Raw genomic sequence first — 15,647 nt, 5'->3', positions numbered from 1 at the left:
TCTTACAAGGGCAAAACATCTTTGATAAACCAGTTATTCTAACATTTGCTCACCCCCACCAAAGATACATTAGTAACAGAAATTAGCTATCATTAAAAATGCCAATATTGTGATCTGGAAATAAATATGCCACCTGTCATATTCCAAAATATTTCCCCTATATTCAATACGACAGAGAACAGTAAATGTTTTCTGAGTAATTTTATACTAATTATGAGTTCGATTTACTAAAATAAACTATCTTTCTCAGACTTTGTAACTTGCAACTGAGAGACCATTCTCTAGTCTTTTTGTGGGGTAAAGACTGTGGAAATGGAACTACCGATCCCTTCAGGGAATTGAATTAGAGCTTCAAATCCAGTTGACAAAAGAAATATTTATTGATCTCAAATATTACATTAGAAACTATGCCCAGCACTAAAGTTCCAAAGATCAAGTTTGGCTTCCTTCCCAAATACAGAAAACAGATTGCTTCAACCCTCTGTGGCATATTCAATAATATAGACAAGCACGCATTTCAGTGGAACCACAGAGAAAGACAATTGGGCCAGTGGTAGATTCCAAATAGAATCCCAGGTCATGATGCTAGAGTGGATGCTTAAGGGATAAAGACGCATTATAAAGTGAAACACAGATGAGGTGATGGCAGAGGAAACTGGTGTAAAGAAAGAAATTACAGACAGAGCAGCTGTAAGTGGAGACCAAACAAGTGAACAAATATAATAGCATGAACTATTGAGAGTTATAAAAAGCCAGAGATAGTTAATAGTGGACTTTGAACCTTTTGGTTAAAAGCATGGGTTGTATAGCCAGACTGTCTGGTTTATACCTCTATTCCTACTCATAGGAATACCTTTATTCCTACTCATTTCTAACTGTAAGTAAGTCATTCATTTAACTCTCTTTCCCCTTTTATAAAATGGGGTTAAGGATGATAAAAGGATTATCCCATAAAAGTATTATTAAGATTAAATGTGCAAGATGCTTATACAAGCAACTTATGCAAGTATCAAGAGCTTAATAAAAGTTCCTGTCATTATTTTTAAACTATAAGGAGAAGAAAGCCAAAGTATCACATTAAAAAATCAACTCGAGGGCGGCTGGTTAGCTCAGTTGGTTAGAGCGCGGTGCTCATAACACCAAGGTTGCCGGCTGGATCCCCACATGGGCCACTGTGAGCTGCGCCCTCCACAACTAGATTGAAACAACTACTTGACTTGGAGCTCATGGGTTCTGGAAAAACATACTTAAAAAAAAAAAGCAACTTGAGACTCTATTCCTAACCTCAACCTGTAGCGTCACAAATGGCAAGAAACAAGAGAAAGACCAGAGATAACAATGTGAATGCATTGGCAAATCTCCATCATATATACACACACACACACACACACACACACACACACACACACAGAGGGTGCCAAAAAAATGTATATACATTTTAAGAAAGGAAGAAAACTGTATTAAAATTGTAATAATATATACTGATAACAAAAGATGAATACAAGTCACGTTTGACTTCTGCAATTACAAGAGGTGCTCAAAGTGGTTCCCATCAGCGTAATTTTTGCCCCTAAGACAGTTTTGTGCTTCTTAAAATGTGTATACATTTTTTTTGGCAATCTCTGTATATACCAGGGGTGCCAAAAAATTGTATACAAGTGGACACTTTGGTCAATGTTGCTCAAGCAGTAGTTCGTCGTAATCAGGAGTGTCTGGACGCTGATGGTAACCACTTTGAGCACTTCTTGCAATTGCAGAAGTCAAACATGACTTGTATTGATTGTTTGTTACTGGTATATACAGAGCATTAGAATTAATATAGTTTTTTCCTTTCGTAAAATGTGTCTACATTTTTTTGGCACCGTGTGCGTGTGCGTGTGTGTGTGTGTGTGTGTGTGTGTGTCAATAGGTCAGTAACAACTTCCTTTATGGAGCATATACATTTATCCTCTGGTCTTGAAGGTAGCAGCTTTTGTGCTGCTTGATCTGTAATGATTGGTATTTTGCCAATACAAAATAACTGAGTCAAGGACATCGTGTTTTAAACTTACAATACAGATTCTCTATTAAAAGGCAAATCGTTCATTTCAAATTGTTGACTCAGATAATACTTTAAAAAGAATTTCAGCTGTTTAAATTTAGTATGCTGAGAAAGACCAATCTTAAAATATTGTTTGGCTTTATGCCCGTAACGTTTTCATTTTATTCCTTGTTAGTGTTGTCTTCTGTGAGAAGGAGACAAGTGACAGTAATCATGTTATTCTCCTTAATACTTCAAATTTTACCTCCATGAAACATTTTGTTTTTTATCCTCACCAGTTAAAGATGTCTTTTTATTTCCTGGCAAATTTTCAGGAAGTGATTATGCAAGAACCAGTGATATTTCCATGGACTGTTTTTCCTCTTCAGTCATCATCTGGCCCTTCTCCCCCACTTTCCTTTGAATCATCATTTTTTACTCTTTAAAAAAAATATGTGAAGGAGATTATCCGAAGACTAGACTATTCTAAATTCTATAATCAGACCTTACAACTATTTAAAGAGATGCTTTGGTCTGTGTTTGTCTGTGACTTTGAACATCTCCAACCCACATACAGCCCAAATAGTTTGTTTTTTAGAGTCCCACAGGACACAGAATCTAGACAAGAACTCATACCAGCCTCCCACCATGTGATCCCTTATTTTCCTTTCATCCTCCTTGGTGTTTAGATCTCCCAACCCCTCCCCTCCCATATGAACTCCATCATCTTCCTTCCTGGCAAAGATGTTTCTAGCTTCATTTCCACAGTTCATGAAGCCAGAGAAGAGCACTGAAAGCGTAATGGTTGAGTATGCCAAGTTTAGATTGGGGATCAATTTAGGTAGATCCAACCTTGGGTATCAGTAGGGCAAGGAATTATTTCCTGATTTACAGTTCGATTTCTCAAGCCCTCTCAACTCACTCCATCTGCAAAACAATAAACTCACCCCACTTGATCCAATGTAGAGTACCATTTTACTAAAATAAGGTGGCAAATTGATAAAGAGTTAGCCCTAGTCACACCTGGGGGCCAATCCTATCCCACCATTTACCAAATATGTTGCTTTAGGGAATTTACTTATTCCCTCTGGGACTGAGTTTCATATGAATGGGAACAAATGCCACCTCCCTCCAGCAGATGTTAATTCATAAATGATAACACGCATTCAAAGTGCTTAACCTAGTACCTGCCATGAGTGCACTTACAGTAACTGCTAACTATCCGTGCTTTGCATGATGAGTAAATCACACATGCGAATAATCCAAAGAGCTATCAAGGAGTTGAACCTACTTCATAGTCAATGCCTAAGGGTGAAGAAGTACATAGCATTCTTACTTGAGGTAAGATTCTGTGATGAGGTTTCATAAGAGAGAGGAAATGACAGAGATGGGAAAGGGGTAGTAAGAGGCTTTTTCAAAATTTTGCCTAGAGTTTCCTCCAGGCACATGCTCCTAGGCTAGAAGTATAACTCTAAAAATAGGATATTTAAACAGTATCATGCATACATAGTACAGTTGCGTTCCTTGACGCCAGCCAGGACGAGACACATTTAGGAAAGAATATTTTTAAAATGTCTTTTCAAGCCTACAAATCAACATCATAGTCATTATTAGCAGGGAGAATTAGATTGAGGGGCCAGCAGCTATCTTTTTCTGGTTTGTCTGGCTACAACTCTTCCTTCTTTCAATAGTGTGCAAGGAAAAGCAGGAGTCAGAAGATACTTGTCAGGTTCAAACATTGCCTCAGCAAACCTTACCAATGGTTTAAACCTTAAAATAAGTGTTCTACTTTAAAAATGATTTTGAAAATCTTCTCAAACAACCAAAATATGAAGCAAAGGTATTCCCAAAACTCAAACTCCACGTGACTAAGTTTCTATCTTAAAGAAGTTCTGACAAATTCCTATTCAATCCAAATTCCTATCAATTCCAACCAGGCTCTCATCCTGATGTTTCTCCTTTTTAGCTAAATACTCAAGGTTCAGGTAATGATTTATTCTAGAGTGTCAGGGAGCTGTTTGCAAACTCATTCCAACCATACACTTTTTGGTCTTTACATAGATGTTTTCTTTTATTATTGCTAATTTTTTTTAACCACGCTCATGCATGATAGTGTCATAACAAGTATATCCCCTGGATTATATTTTACTCAGTAATTTACAGAGTCATATGGGGAGTTTTTGCAGCAAGAAATTATGTGTGTGTGTGGAATGAGTTACCTCTAACAAATTGTGTATTTGAATACTGACAAAATATTATATTTGAGGCTCTCTGAGAATAGGCATAATTCATTATTCAGAATGTTTTACTTTAATACAATAATGAAAATTAGTGGATTAGAACAAAGAATAACACAATTTAAAATGGAAATGGGTACGAGTGATCCGGAGTTTCTTCGTTTCTAATGACAGAGAATTTCAGAATTAAGTACTTTGCATTTCACAAAAGTTATTTCATAAGTTTTGATACCCCTTTATCCTATAAAATTTATGGCAGCATATTGCATCCAGCTTAAAATCTTGGGTTCTGTTTTAAGGTAACCTCTCCTTTTTTCTTAATTATTTTGAGATGACTATAGTAATACAGTAACTTCTCCAATGATCCTGCAACTAAGTCTAATAGTTTTGTGTCACACTTCCCTTCTGCTTGAGAGATTCCTTTTCTTTTTCTTTTTTTTCTTTCATGTCATTATTAAAATGTAGTCAGTGTAAAAGAGGACCTAGTTAGATATTCCAAGATTTTTAAATTAATTATTTCTGGTTTCCCTTCTAAAAAATCCCTTTAGTATTCTTGTGGCATTCACATTCATTTGGTCATTTGCTTTAAAATGGGCTGGCCTTGCTGACCTATTTTTACCTCCTTTTAAAGGAGTTGGTTATCTGCAATTTGAGCAACCGGTTGAAGTTGTTTTTAAAAAGTTTTTTAAGCCTTTTTTTTTTTTTTTTGCAAGTGAATACAGTGTTGCTTGGTTCTAAATATACAGTCATCAGTTAAAACTACCACTTTGAAATCACAAGGAAGGGACCATTTAGAAACCAGAGGAAATTATTGCACTAGTAAGAAATTGAGGGAATCCTGCACATTCCACCCACTAAAGAGTATTTGAATGTTTATCATATCATCAGTATTGGCTAGGCTGTTGCCTAGCAGTTATCTAGAGACCTACTTTACGTTTTATTTTGATTTAATAAAGCAAATCAAAGGCTTTTGTTTTGTTTTGTTCAATTGCTTCTTTATTTTACACATTAGGGATAAGTCTGGAATGAAACTTTTAACAACTGGGTATTTGAAAAATCTAAGCCAGCCTCTTTACAAATTTTCTTTTGAAAAAGCAAGCTGCCATCCATTAGTAACTTTCAGAGGACGACTCATAATTCAATCGAGAGCACAATGACCAGGTTTTTTTTGCCTAAAATCACAATGGATAGGGGGTCTTTCTGCAAACCTAAGTAACCAGCGGTATCCGTGTGGAAAAACTGAGAGTAGCCAACTATAGCATAACTAGAACAAGAGTCAGCGAGGCAAACCGATATAACATCTCATGGAGAATTCAAAGCTGTGCTTTTCTAACTTTCCTCGCCATGTCTCCTCAGCTCCCCTTCCCCCGCACGACATACCCAGAAGCCACTCAAATTGCTAACCATGTCGAGTTTAACTTACTGCAGTGTGATGCAGGCGAAGGCTAGGCGCATCTCTGAAGCGAGAGCAACTGCTTTTCCGGAGAGGAACTGGGACTAGCCAGCCACCACGAGCCTTTCCGATTCACACGCTCTCCTCTCAGTAAGAAGGATCCCTCACAGCTCGACTTCCCCTGAGGAGTGAAGCTTCAAGAACTCAGATCACAGCATCTCCTCCTCCCTGCTCCCCCCCGTTCCTCCCTCCCAGAACACACGGCCCATTCAAACTAGTCTGAAAGATGGAAATCGACTTCCAGGCAACAACACAGGCTGCCTGCAGCTACTAGTCCCTGAAAATTTGCAACTCAAAAACAGCGGAGGCTGAAAGATGTAGGTTTCCGGAGTCTGAAAGTCATCTTTGGCATCCCCCTCCCCACCTCTCACTCCTCCCACTCCCCCGCCTTCACCGCGGCCACCTCCAGTCTCCCACGCAAGCTCGTTATCACAGATGACTATTTTATTATCCACCAATAAGCATCGGAAAGAAATTGAATTTGTCAGAGATGAAATACCTGTTGTCCATGCCTAGTGCTCTTCTATCATCGCTTTGAGTCCTTGATTTATATAGCAAGACGCGTTGATATTGAAATCTGTGAAGTGTGTGTGCATGAGCGTGTGTGTGCGGGTGTGTATGTGTATGCGTGTGTGTAGGCGGCAATCTGCGTGGCTGTAAGCAACAGCCCTGCCTATCTCTGGCTGCCGTTTCTACAGCGGCTGTTGCTACTACTGCTGTAGGAGCTCAGGGAATAATGAAACAGGGAGACAGTGCTTTACAGCTATTTAGCTGCTGGACCAGTTATAAGACAAGGGAGGAGACTGTGCAGGTATGAGTGGCTTTGTTGAGACATTAAGCGTGATGCAATGCAATTACTACCATTCAGCATACATTTCCCCTCCAACAGGAAACCTGATACCTGTCTGCCCTCTCCTTTTTACCAAGGATAGTCCTTGATGGGTCATTGGTTTTTCATCAATCACCTGCCTAACCTACTGCTAGCAACTGTAACAGCCGCACACTCTATTTCCACATTCAAACTTGCTAACCTGGGAAGAGGCTACTGGAAGATGAATGAAAATAAAGAAGGAAGGGGAAAGCAGTGAATGTTAAAAGCAATTTGTATGCATGCCTAACCAATCAGGCAACAGATTAAAATGATAATTTTGAGCCACGTGTGTAAAATAATAAAAATGAAACCCAGTAAATACTCATGCCTATTTTACAGAATGTGTGCAAAACTGTTATTAAGAAGTGAGTTTACCAGCTTAAATTGCAGGGTATCTTGATACATACGTCTCTTGGTGGCTCTCAGCTTCCCCACATAATATCCACTATGATTTCTGTCATCTCTGTCAGCTACACATTCTGTTGAAACTTACTGGTTACTGCTGTCTATAGACTCTCCCTTTTTCTCCCTATTAATTGCCAACTCTCTGCCCTGATTTATCTCCAGTATATTTTCACATAACGTGATTTTCATCAGAACTTAAAAGTTAAAGAATTTCTCAAAACCCTCAAAGACTAGAATACTTCTTAATAACTAACTTAACTTGCTCTAGCAACAGTTTGTCTTCACGTTCTTGTTCTGTAATAGATTGGGTAACCATGTACTCCTCCTAAATACACACACACTCACACCTCTTAATAAATAGTAGTATTAGTTGATTTTCAGCGTTCAGTTGTCTGAGCTAAAAATAAACTTAATTCCTTTTTATTCTATTTGTAATGTGCACCTTTAATTATTTGTCTTGCTTTAAGCAATTTTCATGTTTGCTATCTATTTCCCAGTTGTTAGGGATTATGTGATCCCCAGTTGTTAAGGATTGTGTAAAATTGAACAAATGTTAATGCAGAAAAAATAAAGCCCCTGGAAATATAAATGAGAACCCAGAAGGAGAAAATAAACCCAAAATAATCAAATAATACATCTTCTCCTGAACTGTTCATATTTTTTAAAAAAAATCACTGTCTTTAGCTAAACAAATGCTAGTTACTGTGCAAAGCATTTATTAATTATCTAATAAATATCAACTTACCAAAACCAAATTAACCACAATTGTTACAGAAATTGCAAAGGCTAATATTTTGTCTTAAAATTATGCAATTCAAAAAGTATCCAGATTTTTTTAAATGTCAAAATCCTAATGAAACATGATGCCAAACAGCCACATATTTTCACCTCTTCATTTTTTTTGTCTTTTAAATAGCTACTATGCAATACACTGTTAATATTATTAAAACTCTGAAGAGTAACTTCATATTTTCATACTTACATACAATGCAATGTAAGGAAGTAAGAAAAAGTAGTCTTGACCACTTTAGAAATACAGTTGATACAGATGGCTGACTTTATCCATAGCTGATGTTATTTAATGCTTATGTTGTCCCTCATACTCATCTGTTACTAAAATTATCAGAATCTAAAATTCCATAGTTTTACCATTTTTGTTTGTTTTACCTTTACTCATTTTAAAATTCAAACATATTCAGGAAGACTATTTATAAATTAAAGATTCTTGAGAGATTATTAGATATCTTTATTAGAGACAAGCGGGAAGCTAAATATACAGTCGAGGTAGAGACGAAAGCACTAGGAAGTACTGAAATAATTGGTAATGGGCATTTAACACCAATTTGGTCGACTTTTGAAAAATTGTTTATTGCATTACTGACATTTAAGAACAAACAGCATTCTTAACAAAACAACCACACAATCCACATGGTTTGGTTTGGTAATGGAGGAAGAAAATCATCAGTTGGGGATTGATGGCTGACTCTTAATCTCTGACTGTTTTAACTCAAGAGTTTCCATTTTGTGGGAAAACCTACAAATTGCTGTGTTATAACCCTGTGCCCATTTCTCTAAGATGCCTCTCTGCTCCCATCACTGGATTTTCAGAAACTTTATAGGGATCTTTTTACAATTAATCAATCTCAAAAGAAATTGTTTTTAGAAAAAGAAACTTGTTCTATAAACCCCCATTAATCAACTTAATCAACAATTTATGAGACCATAGAAAGAAATAATATCTTAGTTTTCAACTAAATCTCTTTTATCATCAAAACATGTATTCCCAAATTAAATTGTGCATATTAATGATATTTATTTACTGGAGAAGACCCAAGACTAAGTAAACTCTGCAAAGGTAAAAGCCATGTTTCTTCACTTCACACATGTGTCTCTAGCATCCATCAAAGATGCTTAGAATGTGGTTATGTGCACAGTAAAGAGTTTTTAAATAAATGAGTGAATGAGGAAATGAATTCATCTCTAAAGACAAGGCATTGGATAGATAAGTGAGCTGGAAATAAGGATGTTTAAATTCTTCCAGTCTACTCGGCTGATAAATAACTGTGGCACTTCAGGGAAGTGATTCATATATTGTGCTCTCAAAATATCCTTTCTTAGATCTATCAGTCAGAGACTACACAAAGCTTTGTAATAAATGTCAGTCCTAATACTCCTCCTCAATGGTTTTAAACTATATAAACTCAACCAATAAAATTCCCTAGAATCTCATTTCCTGAGCATTTTGCAAAGAGGTAATATCAGGACCTATTAATCCCTAAGAAACGCGTGGTTTCCCCTACTTTTGACATGCAACTCTGCACTAGTGAGTGAGTACTGGACTAGATGGTTAAAAAAAAATAGCTTGTCATACATTTATGTGTGTGTGTATTCCTAAAATTTCACTTCTGTATCAAGGATAACAGTAAAGATAACCTTCATTGACCTTTTATGAACTAAACATGGTAAATCTTTAAAAAAATAGAAGAAACAGAGCTTAAAGAGTGAAATATCACAGATTGCTTATAATAAATATAAGTTCATATTTAACCTCAGCATTTTATGTAAATCTGTCCTTAAAAACACCTTGTCATTTAATTTTATTCAACAAACATTTATTGAGCATCTATTATGTGCAAAGCATTGAGAAGAGAAACATAGTCCAATCAGTCATAGCAGCTATTTTTAAAGGACATATGGTCCAACAAATAAATATGTTCTTAGTTTATAATTTAAATTTTTTCTTTGATTTAAGTACGTTAAGTTTCAGAAAAATCAAATAGTGAAAATTTACATCAGACATGATTAAAATATTCACCACCTTTGAAATGATGAGAGGAAAGCTACTTCCTCACTTGAGCCAACTGTCACATGGCTACAGGCTTAGATATTAGGAGAGATCCAGAAAAGACATGATTTTATGTCACTATCTTTAAAGGAGTAATAATAATAAAATACTGGGTTTAGATAGGCCTTTAGAAATTCTCATATTTCATAGGAAGGGAAACAGTAGGTCATCAGAACTTATTTGTTGCTGTTAAGGCCATTTACCAGTCTGTCTGTGGACTATCTGGTTATGAATAGCACAGTGTTAGACATGTAAGCTTTGGCATATATATATATATATGCCAAATATAATCAGCTCTTCGTTTTGCTGATGTCTTCTATTGTGTTCTTAGTCTCCATTTTATTTATTACCCTGTGATTTTTGTTGTTTCCTTTCTTCTACTCATTTTGGGCTTACTTTGTATTTTTGTTTGTTTGTTTGTTTGTTTTTTGAGGTCTAATGTTAGGTTGTCTTGTTTAATATCTTTCTTTTTGTCTTAATATAAGCATTTACCACTACAAACTTCCCTCTTATAGCTACTTTAACTGCAACCCATAAGTTTAGTGCTTTGTGTTTCCATTTTCATTTGTCTCAAGATATATATTTAATTTGTCTTTTGATTTCTTTTTTCACTCATTTGTTGTTCAGGAGCATACAGTTTAATCTCTACTTATTTGTGAATTTTCCAGTTTTCTTCCTGTAATTGATTTCTAGTTTTATACCATTGTGTTGGAAAAGATCCTTGATATGACTTTAATCTTCTTAAATTTATTAAGATTTGTTTTGTGATGTAATATATGATCTATTCTGGATAATGTTCCATGTGCACTTGTGAAGAATGTGTATTCTGCTGTTGTTGGATACAATGCCCTATGTATGTCGGTTAGATCTGTCTGGTCTAACATATAGTTTAAATCTACTGTTTCCTTAATGATTTTCTCTTGGATAATCTAACCATTGTTGAAAGTGGGATAATCAAGTCCCCTATTATTATAGAATTGCTGTCTATATTTCCCTAAGATGTGTTAATATTTGCTTTATATATTTAGGCACTCTGATGTTGGTTGTGTAAATATTTACAATTGTTATGGACTCTTGATGAATTGATGCTTTCATCATTATATAATAACCTTTTTGGTTTCTTGTTGCTACCTTTGGCTTAAAGTCTATTTTCTTTAACATAAGTATAGCTACCTCTGCTTTCTTTGTTTTCCATTTGCATAAACTCTCTATCTGGTAAATCACTTATCTTTGTTTCATTAAGAGGGTTTCTGAAGATTTACCTTGTTTTTCTTGTTTGAAACATAGTTCCTTGCTTCTTCATTTTCCTTGACCTTCTGTGTTGGTTTCTGAACATTAGATAAGACAGCCACCTCCCTCAATCTTGACAGATTTGTCTACTATAAAAGGGAACCTTGTTAATCAGCCAGACATGAGCTCCTCATTGTCTCTCATCCTTCTGTGACTGTCCAAGCCATAGTCTTGCTCCTTAGTGGCTCCCAGGATTTGTGGGTGTGCTAAGACCCAGCATTGTCCCAAAAGGGATAACTGCAGTCAGCACCTAGATGCAGTATAATTACAAGTTGGATTGTCAGAAAGCAGCTAGAAAGTATGCAGTTAAGCCCCTTTCGGTGAGAAACTGGGAGATGGGCGTTTTTGCCTACTTTTTCTGTGCTAAGTATGGATGTATAACTACCGTGATGGGTAAGGGTCAGGGGGAGTACTCCTGCTCCCATTTAAAAACTGCTATTGTAGAAGACATAAATAAATGGAAAAATATACTGTGCTCATGGATTCAAAGAATGTATATTGTCAAAACGTCCATAGTACCCAAAGCAGTCTACAGAGTCAATAAAATCCCTATCAAAGATACAATAGTACTTGTCATAGAAATAGAAAAAACAATCCTAAAAATTCATATGGAACCACAAAAGACTCCCAATAGCTTAAGCAATAATGAGAAAGAAGGACAAAGCTGACATCACACTTCCTGATTGCATACTATATTATAAAGCCATAGTAATCAAAACAGAATGGCACTGGCATAAAATCATACACATAGATCTATGAAACAGAATAGAGAGCCCAGAAATAAAGCCACACATATAGGTCAATTAATTTAAAACAGATAAGATAATAATATATAGTGCAAAAAGGATAGTGTCTGCAGTAAATGGTGCTAGGAAAACTGGCTGGCCACATTATAAAACAATGAGGCCAGAACACTATCTTACTCCACATACACAAATCAACTCAAAATAGATCAAAGACTTGAATGTAAGACCTGAAAACCTAAAACTCTTAGAAGAGAACACAGACAGTAAGTTCCTGGACATTGGTCTTGGCATTTTTTTTTTTTTTTTAAATTTGACACCAAAAGCAAAAGTAACAAAAGCAAAAGTAACAAGACTACATTAAACTAAAAAGCTTCCTTACAGCAAAGAAAACCATAAAAAATGAAAAGGCAACCTACGATATGGTAAAAAATATTTGCAAGTTATATGTACAATAAGAAGCTAACATCCAAAATATACAAGGACCACACAGAACTTAATAGCAAAATTCCAAACATTCCAATTAAAAAATGAGTTAAGGATATGAATAGAGATATTTTCCAAAGAAGACATATAAACGGCCATACACGAAAAAATGCTCAACATTACTAATCATAAGGTAAATGCAAATCAAAACTAATGTGGTATTATCTCACACCTGTTAGAATGGAGAGCATCAAAAACAGAAGGCAAGTGTTGGTCAGGATGTAGAGAAAAGGGAACCCTTATATGCTATTGGTGAAATGTAAATGGGTTCAGTGACTATGGAAAAAAATATAAAGGTTCCTCAAAAAAATTAAAAATATAGTTATATATACCATATAATCCAGCATTCCCACTTTTGCATATATATCCAAAGGAGGCAAAACATGATCTCAAACAAATGTCTGTATTCCTATTTTCATGGCATCATTATTCATAATAGCCCAGATGTGGAAACAACCTAAGTGTCTATGATCCAATGAATAGATAAAGAAAATGTGAGACACACACACACACACACACACACACACACACAGGAATATTATTCAGCCTAAAAACGGGGGGTGGGGGGGGCAACATGTATGAACCTGGAGGGCATTATGCTAAGTGAAATAAGCCAGATGAAGAAAGACAAATACTGCATGGTAGCACTTGTATGTGGAATTTACAAAAAAAAAGTCAAACTCATAGAAGCAGAGAGTAGAAAGCGGTTGTCAGGGGCTGAGGCAGGGTTGGGGGAATTAAGGAGAGGCTGGTAAAGAGTACAAAATTTCATCTGTAAGATGCGTAAGTCCTGAGGATCTAATGTAAACATGGTGACTCCAGTTAATAACACAAATTATACAATTAAAATTTGAAAGGGAGTAAAACTTAAATGTCCTAAATAAATACATAAATAAGGTGATGGGTGTGTTAATTAACACGTTGCGTACGGCGGGGTTTAAATCCCTCGTGAAAATTCTCATGATCCAAACGTGTTAACTACATGGGAAACCCTTTTACAATGTATATGTGTGTGTGTGTATATATATATGTATATATATACATGTATGTGTGTATATATATATATATATATATATATATATATATATATATATATATATTCACCACAACATATACTTTAAATATCTCACAATTTTACATGTCAATTATCTCAATAAAAATTACATTTAAAAATTAAAATTGTTTCTCTGTTACATCCTATTGGAGTTGAGAATGCAAGCCTCAATGCTATCAGAGTCAGGTAATCCGGGGTTATATCCCTCAGGCAGCAGGCATAAAAGCTGAGGCACCAGGTGTCTGCATAATTTCTTTCGAGAGAGATGCGGATTTTATTGTTGAAGCACTATTGGGAGAAGGTGGCAGAAATGTCCTTTGGCTCCCCTTGGACCTTGGAAGATCACAGCCAGCTCCTAGATGCATGAAAATTAGAAGCCAGACTCTGAGCAGCAGCTTGTAAAGTATGTAATCAAATTCCTTCCAAGAAAAGACAGGGACATGGGCATTTTGCCTGTCCCCTCTGCACTGAGTCCTGGGGTGATACTTGTGGCTAGTGCTTATGTGTCCATTAAGAAATGCTTCTTTGTTTTCTATAGACCCACAGGTCTTGTGGACAAGTCCCTTTGGCTTTCAGAGCTAGGTGTTTTGGGAGCCCATCCCTTGAGTGGGAGCCTCAAAAGTTGGGGCACCCGATATGTGTTTCAAACCTTTCACTCATCAGAGAAAAACAAGAATTTAGGGGTTCCATTCCAATTGTACGGCACTGTGCCAAGGGTGAGGTTTAAGGTGAGAGCATTTCTCAGCCTTTCCTACATGTTTAGATGTGGGTATTTTCTCATTCACCCAGGATATGGAAGTCACTCAGGTTAGTTTCTGGCTTCTCTCAGCTATATGTAGCTGTACATTTGGTGCATCCATGCGAGGAGGCAAATTCAGGAACCTCGTATGTCACCATCTGGGTTCCTCTCAAAGGGAGGGTAATAGCACCTACCCCATAGAGTGGTTTAGAGAATAAAAATATTTAGCACATGTAAAGTGCACAGCACACTGCCTGGCAGAGTTCTGCATGAGACACACATACATACACACAGATATGTGCAGGCATGCACTTGCACACACCTCGACTAGCAGTTTTTATGACTATTACCTCTCCTCTTTATTGGAATCATACTTTTTGAGGTTAATGTTTAAGTACATGACTTTCCATTTACTTGTTTAAACTGCATGATGATGGCAGACACTGCATGATTCACTTAGGGGAGGCAAGCACATTGCTGCCCTAACAGACAATTTTTAAAGTCAGGGAGAATTGCCCTGCTACTTCAAAGAATGTAACTGGTATTGTAAAAAGGTTTTGCTACACAATGAGTGATAAATAACATGAATTACTGAAGAAGCCATTCAGTCAGACTTTCTTAAGCACCCATAATATGTGATGTCCTAAACTACAAACACTTAAAGAACCATAGAAAATGCGGCAAAACACAATTTAAAGCAGAAAATAGAATGCCTATGAAAGAGAAATTAGAGTTTGGAAATGGAAGTTTTATGTGGGAAATTAGCAACTCTAATATAGCCTGGCAATTTATTTGGCTGTCTCCATGATGAATGTGGATTACAGTATAATTGATTTAGCAATGGTCATCCACACAGAGTCCCTAAAACTGGACATATTTTATATTGCATGACCTCATTTTATTATTTAGACCACCAATGGTTTAAAAAAAGACAAAGTGTACATATTCTGTCATGACATTTTCTTCTGTGCCTTCTCTAACCCTAGAATGACATCCCATCATTCTTTGTAACACCCTGGAAGCCATCAATTTGTCTCTTCACTGAACTGCTGGCTAAATTAAAGTTATATTTGCAAAGAGCCATGCAAACAAAAGCTACTCTAAGATTTTCAGTTGCATTGATATGGCGTTCTAGCAAATAATCATTTTAAATGTTATATTTTGAAAGAGAACAGATAGACTTTATCTACCAGCTAAATATATAAAACAGCATGCTGTAAATAGATACTTTAGCTTTAAGCTATTTAACTCGTTTAATACGGTTTATATTGTCTGCACTTTAGAAAAGACTGCTTAAAATAAAATGCAGGGTTTTTGTTTTTGGTGATTGAATAGCTTTCCATTGTATTTTATATGTGATTTAATCTTAAAGAACATTTTTTTATTAAATTGAAACTTAGATTTCAATAACTTCTAGAATGACAAGTAACCTGAAAGTATGAGTCTGTATTAAAATTTATAACAGTAATTATACTCATCTGCATCTGCATTCAAAATGCATATA

At 36.0% G+C, this 15,647-nt stretch overlaps 1 protein-coding gene across 2 annotated transcripts in view; it reads right to left on the bottom strand.

Annotated features, from left to right (window-relative positions):
• Positions 1–6,453, bottom strand: part of DGKB (diacylglycerol kinase beta) — a 647,688-nt gene extending 641,235 nt beyond the window's left edge. Inside the window, exons 1-2 of one of the 2 annotated variants that reach the window (XM_019727049.3) lie at positions 6,210–6,453; positions 5,681–5,831 (exon numbers count right to left, since the gene is read on the bottom strand). The gene's annotated coding sequence lies outside the window, so the exon portion shown is untranslated. Of the gene's footprint in view, positions 1–5,680; positions 5,832–6,209 lie in introns of those variants that run through there. The other variant, XM_074340800.2, reaches the window with a different exon arrangement.
• Between the last annotated feature and the right edge of the window lie 9,194 nt (positions 6,454–15,647).

This window comes from Rhinolophus sinicus, chromosome 4, assembly GCF_057876585.1.
Source record: "Rhinolophus sinicus isolate RSI-liver-muscle chromosome 4, RSI-T2T, whole genome shotgun sequence".
In the NCBI taxonomy this organism is placed as follows: domain Eukaryota; kingdom Metazoa; phylum Chordata; class Mammalia; order Chiroptera; family Rhinolophidae; genus Rhinolophus; species Rhinolophus sinicus.
The sequence above is the reverse complement of the archived record's forward strand: the minus strand, read 5'-3'. Positions and strand labels throughout refer to the sequence as shown.